This window comes from Pteropus vampyrus, unplaced genomic scaffold (genome assembly GCF_000151845.1).
Source record: "Pteropus vampyrus isolate Shadow unplaced genomic scaffold, Pvam_2.0 Scaffold686, whole genome shotgun sequence".
NCBI lineage: Eukaryota > Metazoa > Chordata > Mammalia > Chiroptera > Pteropodidae > Pteropus > Pteropus vampyrus.
In genome coordinates, this window is record NW_011889467.1 from 163,055 (window position 1) to 172,112 (window position 9,058).

Here is a 9,058-nt window from a genome sequence, read left to right on the forward strand (position 1 = left end):
TTTTTTTTTTAATTACAAGAGAAGCATATTCTTCTTGTAAGTAAATAAATAAATAAATCGGAAATGTGCAACATCAGTACTTTGTTAGGATAACAGATGGACGTGGAGCAGTTTGATAAGTATTAGAAGGGACAGATGGTGAATAAGCAGTTAAGAGGCTGTTCCAATAGCCCAAGAGGAAGATTTTTGACCCAGGGCAGTAGGAATGGGTGTGGGAAAGGCTGAATGTGAGACCCATTCCCCAGGGAGCATTAAAAGGACTTGATGGTGAATTTATTGTGTAAGGGTGAGGAAGAAAGATTAGTAGAAGGTGATGCTAAGGGTTCGAGTTCAGTAATGGAATTGAGAATGTGTTAGTTTTCTATTGCCATATCAAACTATGGCCAATTTGGCAGCTTTAAACAACATCTGTTTATTACCACAATTCTATAGGTTCAGAAGATTAGGCAGTCTCAACTAGGCATTCTGTTCAGGGTGTCACAAGGACAGAACCGAGACGGTGGCTGGCCTGAGCTCTTAAAGTTCTTTGGTAGGAAGAATCAACTTCAAAGATCACTCAGGTCATTGGCAGGAATTCAGTTTCTTCTTAACCATTTCCACATGGTCTTCTCTATCTTCCAGTCAACTGGTGGGTTGAATGCCTCTCAGGATTTAAATCTCTCTGAAATTCATCATCTGCAGCATCTTTCTACTTCCTTTCCTGGTTTTAAGGGCTCATGTCATTATACGTGGCTTATCCAGAACGATCTCCCTACCTTGAGGTCACCATTAGTTTCTCTGGCCATGTAAGGTAACATGTCCACAGATATTACACTAGGGGTGAATGTCATGGCAGCTAAAATTTGGCTTACCACACAGAATGTGCAGGAAACTGGGTGCTTGCTCATTTACTAGCCGTCCTAGCCTTTTGAGAGTATGTTTCCCTATACTGTGGAGGCTAGATCCTCTCGTAGCTGAGGTTCTGGCTGTGATTTTGATTTGGCCAATAAGATATACTCACACGAGACTTTAACTTGGAACCAAGGTAAGGGAGAGCGAGGAGTAGGTGAGACATCTATTTTGGCTGGTGAGAATTAAAGCAATGCTGGCATGGTTTTAGAACCAGAAGCCATAGTAGTGACTTCTTGAAGTGACAGACAGCTGTAGCACAAACCAGCCAACGCACTGGACTCTCTTTGATTATTTTTCAGATTCCACAAACATCTACTGAGTGTCTTTATGTGAGCCTGGTGATTTGCAAAGGTTACTGTATTTAGTGGGGGTGCCTCTATCTCCATGTTGTCAACTGAAGAATGGAGAATCAGATGTGTTAAAGGGACTTGCCCATGCTCCCATGGTAATTAGAGCTGAGATTCAACTTCAGCGTTCTCTCCATTGTGTGGCTGCAGCCTGCTCTGTTGTTGTAGATTAGAATCACTTTCCCTAAAATTTGTAGTTTATAGCCATATTCTGGATTCTGACCTTGACCTTGTATGGAACTCAACTGTTTTTAAAGAGCTTTCACATCCATAGCTTTATTTGCTATCAGGAGACATAACCGGAAACTCGGAGATTATGGAAGATGGGGGAGGGAAGTGATAATATCCTCACTGAAGTGGTCTGTACTGGCACTGAAACCTGCAGAGTCCAGTTAAAACTGACTCTGGAGAGACCCTCACCTTTCTACTCCCTGGTCACATGGAGTGACTTCCCAGAGACCATGCCATTTCAGGAAGACTGTTCCACAAGCACACAAAGAACGCAGATTCCATAGACATAGCAGCACCTGCTGCCACAGGAGATGAATGAGGTACTCTGGCAGGTCAGCCAGAAGAGATGATGAGTCGGGCTGTCACATTCATACAGTGACAGATGCCTGTGCTCATGTAATGGGAGAGAGAATCTCTGGAGCTGGAAGAGGCTAGAGAAATGCCACATTTTCATAATTTCCTTAAAACTGCTAAGGATATTGCAGGGTTGTCACAAAAAAAGTTGCTGCTTTATGAAGACAGTGAATTGCTTCTTTTAGGAAAGGGAACTGTGAGTGGGAAAAGGAGCTTAGTCTCCTCTTGGCAGAGGTAAAAGCAGCCTCAGGATAGGCTCACGTGACTAAATTTGGAGGTGGCCTGGGGGCAGGGCACTGGAGGAGCGAGTAGGAGGCTCAGGGAGTGAGGGCCGGCATCTTGCCTTGGAGTCCTGTATCATGTGCCTAGGCCTAGAGTGGAAGCTCCTGGAAGCAGGATCTCTGTCTTTCTCATTCACCACTATATTCACAACATTTTGGAAAGTGCCTACCATACTGTAGGTGGTTAATATGTATTTGCAGTTTAACCATTATAAATAGTTACTGGAGCTAGATTTTGTAAATAAGGGGTCAGCAAACTACAGCTTGTAGGCCAAACCTGGCCAGCTGCCTGATTTTGCAAATAAAGTTGTATTGGCACTCAGCCATGCTCATTCACTTACATATTGTCTGTGCACTCCAGTGGCTGAGCTGAGTCAGTCATGTACCACTTAACGATGGGGAGACATTCTGAGAAATGTGTCATTAGATAATTTTGTCATTGTGCGATTATCATAACAGCGAACTTGCACAAACCTAGCTGGTCTAGCCTACTACACACCTAGGCTGTATGGTATAGCCAGTTACTCCTAGCCTATAAACCTGTACAGCATGTGACTGATACTGACTGCTGTAAGCAGTTGTAACATGATTTTTATTTATCTAAACATATCTAAACATAGAAAAGGCACAGTAAAAATATGGTATAAAAGATAAAAAAGGTACACCTGTATAAGGCACTTATCAGGAATGGAGCTTGCAAGGCTGGAAGCTGCTCTGGGTGAGTCTGAGAGTGGTGAGTGAATGTCAAGGCCTAGGACATGACTGCAGTCCTGTAGACTTGATAAATACTGTGCTCTTAGTAAATTTATAAAACAACATGGAAGTAAATGAAGCACAAGAGAGAATGATGCAATCAAGAGAGGTGGTAAACACGAGATGTAAGAGGCTGGTGTGGGCATAACACGGCATACAGTTTTACAGTAATATTTTTTTAAAAAGTAGAAAGAGTACACTCTAATGATACAAAGTATAGTATAGTAAATACATAAACCAGTAACATAATTGTTTATTATCATTATCAAGCATTATGTTCTGTACCTAATTGTATGTGCTGTGCTTTTATACAGCTGGCAGCACAGTAGGTTTGTTTACACCAGCATCACATGAGTAATGTGTTGCTCTATGACATTAGGACAGCTACAACGTCACTAGGCCGCAGGAATTTTGCAGCTCCATTATAATCTTATGGGACCACTGTTGTATATGTGATCTGTCTTTGACCAAAACGTTGTTATGCGGCGCATGACTGCACTTGTGACAGAGTATATGGCTTGCAAAGCTGAAAATATTTACTATCTAGCTCTTTATAGGAACAGTTTTCTGACCCCTGGTGTAAAGCACCATTTAAAGAAAGTTATAGCAATTGGCCAGACACCTTTATCTAACTTTACATCACACTTCTAGGACATTTCTTTGCTACCATTTGAAGAAAACTCCTGAAAACAGATTTCTGTACTAATTCTTCTCCTCGCATTTAAAAAAAAAAAAAATCTATTCCATTCAAACTTTTACCTTCGTTGAAATCACTGTTGTCAAGATCACCAGTGCTGTGAAACCCATGGTCAAATTTTCAATCCTCATATTATTTGACTTGGCAGCAGTATCTGATACAGTTGGACACTGTTGGAGTATTGTCTCAGCTTCTGAGTCACCGCATTTCTTCTAGCTTCACTGGTTGCTCTTAGCATACTTTGCTGGTTGCTTCTCATCTTATTGGCCTCTTAATGTTGAGTGCTCCAGGGTTCAGTTCTTGGTCTTCTTCTCTCGTCTGTCTGAATTCCCTTGGTGATTCCATCTAGTTTCATAACATTAGGTACCATCTATACAAGCATGACTTCCAAATTTGTATCTCCTGGTTCTCTCCCCTAACCCATACATCTAACTTGGCACCTCTATTTGGTCATCTGCAATTTAACCTGTCCAAATAAAACCTGATAACCCCTCTTCATATCTGCTCCTCTCACAGTCTTCTCCAGCTCTGTTGATGAAAACTCCATTTTTCCAGTTGCTCTGGCCAAAACCCTTTAAGTTATCATCGACTCTTCTTGCTCACACCCCACATCCTATCTTTAAGCAAATTCTGTCTGCTGTACCTTAAATTTTATGTCTAGGCTCTGCCCACTTCTCGCTACCTCCTTTGCTAAAGTCATAGTCCAAGTCACTGCCATCTCTCACCTGAATTAATAAAATAGCCTTTGACTTATCTCTCTGCTTTTCCCCTTCATTCCCCTTAACTATTTTCAACATAACAGAATATCCCTCTTAATTTAAATCATATAACTCCCCCATATAACTAAATTAAATTAATTCTTGGCTAATTTAAATCACATAACTCCCCCGCTCAAAACTCTCCAACAGTTCCCATGTGACTGAGAGTAAAAACCAAAGTCCTTAGGATGGCCTAAATGGACCCATGCAATCTGGCCCCCTCACCACTCTGTCCTGACATGTCACCACTTTGACATTCATGAAAATGCTCTTCTGAGATCTCCTGCTGCAGAGAGAATTGACAGACAGCTCTAGCTGCTGTGCTGTGAAATCATTTGCTAAGTTTATGTCAAAGCCATGCTTCCCATGGCTGCCCTCAGCCAATGACTGAGCACGGCTAGGACGCTAAGGCAAGTGCATTTTTAGAAGATGCAGGGTTCCTGTAATGGAAGGCTTTGGCTTAAGGACTCTTCATTGGCCTGGTCAGAACTTTCCTAGATTTGTGCTGCATTCTGAGACTTCCTACCTAAGCTTCCTTCCTTCCCTTTCTCTTCAGAGGATCAAAACTATATGAAGTTTAGGGGGCAGGCCCCACCTCCTCCAGGTCCTTCTCTCTTTTCCCTCAAGTATTTCCCCTGTCAAATGAGTTGTGAGCACCTTTCAAAACTATGTAAAAGTACCATGCAGCGCTACACTCTCCTCCCGACTCTCTCCTCAGCAGTGGCTCACAGCTTTAGACATGAATGTTCATTCTGTTTGCTCAAAGCACATTACCTTCCAGCTCTGCTGGTTCTCACCTGTAACTGGTCACTGTCAACTCGTTTTTTCAGTTAAAATGTACTGAAGTGAAGTTGTCAAAAACACTAGAATGCCCTTACAGTAATTGGATTTTCTGCTCTGAGTTGGGAGCATAGGAGATGTATTAAATGGAACATGCCAAAATGCTTATGCAGCATGAGGGACACCATCTGTCACAATATTTTTCTAGTTAATTTAAGTGAGCAAAAGCTTAAAAATATGTTTTCTTAGTCCTTGCATCTTCACAGAGGAAATCTATTAAAGCTGGAGCTGTGTCATTTGCCATTCCCTTATAAGTTACCAGCTTTTCATGTGGTTATGAATCACTTAGGAAGGGAAAAGGGGTTTGGAGGAGGGAGGGTGTTAGAAAAGTGATAGAATTCTTTGCTCACTATTTTAGTTTCTTATTTCTGATGTAATAAATTAGCACAAACTTAATGGCTTAAACAACACACAATTCAATTTAGTTCTGTAGGTTAGAAATCTGAAGTGGGCCTCACCAAAATGGGCTAAATTTAATGTGTCCACAGTGCTGCAGTTTTTTAGAGGCTCTATGGAAGAATCTGTTTGCTTCCCTTTTCCAACTTCCAGAGGTCACCTACATTCTTTGGCTCATGGCCTCTTCTTCCATCTTCAAAACCAGCAATGTTGCATCTCTCTTACAGAAAGGGCATTGTTTAAATATGTAATACGTGACAAGTAGAACCAGAATAGAATTTGTTAGATGAAAATGAACTATAGTGGTAAACCTTTACATTAATTTAGCTCTGCACACTTATATCTCACAGGCCAATTTGAAAAGTTGATGGTCAGTTTAGCATTCATTTTTGTTACTAATATATAATTGACACATAATGTGTGCAAGTTTAAGTTATATGTGTTGATTCGATACATTTGTATTCCAATAGGATAACCACCAAGTGTTAGCTAATACCTCCATCACATCATATAATGTTTCATTTTTTTTGTGGTGAGAACATTTGAGATCTACAAGCAATTTTAAAATACATAATAGAGTATTATTGACTACAGTCCCAAAATATGTAATCATAAACATACGCTGTATATGTGTATTATATATAATGCACATCATCACAAAATGTATACAAGCAAAAGGAAAAAATAAAAATCATCTGCAGTCCTACCACCTAGAGAGAATTACTGGTAACATTTTGGTACATATTCTTCTAGCATTTTTTCTATGCAAATACACAGAAAATAGAATGATATATGTTCTAAAAAACCTGTTTAAACCTCTTTGAACCTGTTTAAAACCGAGAGATTGTTTTATATCATTATATTTTTCTATGCATTATGTGAAAGGCTAGATAGTATTCTGTTATTTGTACCAAAATTTAACTATTTCCCCAATGATAGATATTCACATTGTTTCTATTTTTCTCTATTAAAAACAATCTCTGGTGGTGCAATTATCTGATTATTTTCATAATAATAAACTTCTAAAAGAGGAGCTACAGGGTGAAAGATTATGTATATTTTTAAGACTTTTGATCTTACCAATCTACCATGGTATAAGACCTAATATTAAGGACCAATTTTATATGTTGCCTTGATATTTGACAAAATCAGGAGGGCTTTGACTGGTCTAATTGCAAGTTTCCTTCCCCATTCAGTTCATATTAATAAGATCCCCTAGCCAAACAACTCTCCTTATCATAGGGACCAAGTGCAGTTCCTGTCCAGTGTCAAGTATCATATGTTTGACCCTAGCGTAAGGGTCCCTTCCTTATCAGTGGGAGTGACGAGAAGGCAATAAAATATCTGGGCTACAATAAAATTGAATTTATTTTATGATAGTTTTTCTGAAGCATTTGGGATCATGAATCCTATATAAATCTTGTGGAAGAATCCTATTTCCAGAAAAATGACCTGGTGATCAAACATACACATTTTGCATCCAACTTCAGGGAAACTCTGAAGCCCCCAGAATGACTATCTCCATGAGTTCGTGAATTTTTGCTATGACGTGAAAAAAAACTGTGTCATATTTTTGCTCAGTTTAAAAAGTGAGTCCATTTGATTCCTTTCCATGTGAAATGTGCTTCCAGTTGTTTACATTTCATGATATTTTTGTAACATTGTTAGTCCGTATAGTATTGTCAGATGGAACTCAACCTTAGGTATGTAGGAAGAACATTAACTATGTGGGAAGAACAGAGGCCTTGCAGCTCTTGTTATCCAATCAAAAGAATAGTGTCTTACCTGTTTTGTTCTTTGAAAGAGCACCAGAAGAAAGTTGGAAGGCTACAGGCATTTTACTTTGTGTGTGTGTATACTTTGTCAGGCCCTATGCCAAGCATTTGATAACCAATAGCCCTTGCCTCCCATTTAATAGGTATTCCATTAACTGAGAAGCACTGAAGTGTAGTAAAATTGGGTTTTGGCAATAGAGACCTGGACTCAAATCTTGATTTTTCTCCAACATAACTGAGTTTCAGTTATCTCATATGTAAAATAGAAATAATAGCAATAATAATATTTACCTTTTATGGTATATGGGTATTAAGACTGCTAGTATATTAAGCCTCTGCTTTAGTGTCCAGCATTAGTAGACCTCGATAAGTTTTTAATAAAACTTTTACAGATGTGGAAACATGTCCAGAGAGGTAACTTGCTTGAATGTTACACTCGCTAGAGGTCATAGAATTGACATGAGCATCTGAGTCAAGTGACAGATGACTATATACAGATTATAATTAATTTTCAGAATGTGCAATTTTTTTTTTTTTACAATTTCTCTTAGTATACCAAGATAATGAACAAAGTGAAAGCTTGGGGTGGGGATTAGGGCCATCATAGTTGATGAGAAATAGAGGAACAGCTATAACTGTAACATCTTGAGAATTTTCAAGGAGCAGAGGCTCGTTGGGGAACCATTTAGGAAATCTGAATTGACAGCTCGCTCTCTGAGCTCCTTTGTAGTGATACAACTGTGCCTTAGGGATATCTGCTATATTTCAGACACTGAGATTTTGCATACATTTTCCCCTTTGAGTCCAACAATGAAAGAGGCATGCTTATCCCCATTTTACATATGATGAAATTGAGGCTCTGAGAGGTTAAAGAACTTGTTCAAGATCACCAGTTAACTGTGAAGTAGCAAAGGCCAGAATACAATCCAGGACTAGCTGACTGCCCTTACCTAAATTGGCTGGGGAGGAAGAGTATTATAATAACAATAACTACTATTATAATTATCAAGCACTGAATGTCTACTGCATGCTAGCCACTGTGCTAGCTCTCTACATGAGATTTCTTATATTATCCTCACCAGAGCCAGAAGACATAGATGCAATTATTTACCTACATAAGGAAAGGGAAATAGGTTCAAAGAGGCAAACTAATTTTGTCAGCTGGGATCCCAGAGGTAGGAAGTAGTTGAGCTAGATTATAAACTCACATATATTCTTATTCCAAAAAGTAAGTATGGGTGAAAGCACAGGTAATTTGAATTTGAATAGGAAGAAACTTTTCACTTAAAAATTATCATTAAAAGTAGTGAAAAAAGTAGTTTTCTATACCAATGTACTGTGTACTTGAAACTAATAATAAAATGAAATGTTTTTAAAAAGTAGTTTTCTATAGCACCAGTGATTTAGAACAATGCAACTTTCACCCTTCATCTGAAGTAAATGCCTGTTATAAATAAAGCTAAGGACAATTTACTATCTTATCTACTTTTACTTAAAAATGCTATAGAAACAACTGACTATATAAATATATTTTAGCTTTTTTATCTTTTTGTTATGAACTATAAAACATACATCCAGAAACAGAATCATGAATAATTATAAATCAAAATCTATACAACCAGAAATCAAGTAAATAAAACAGAACATTACAAAAGTAAAGCAAGTACCGTTAAAAAACTCCACACACACACACACACCCACACACACACACACCCACACCCACACACACACACAC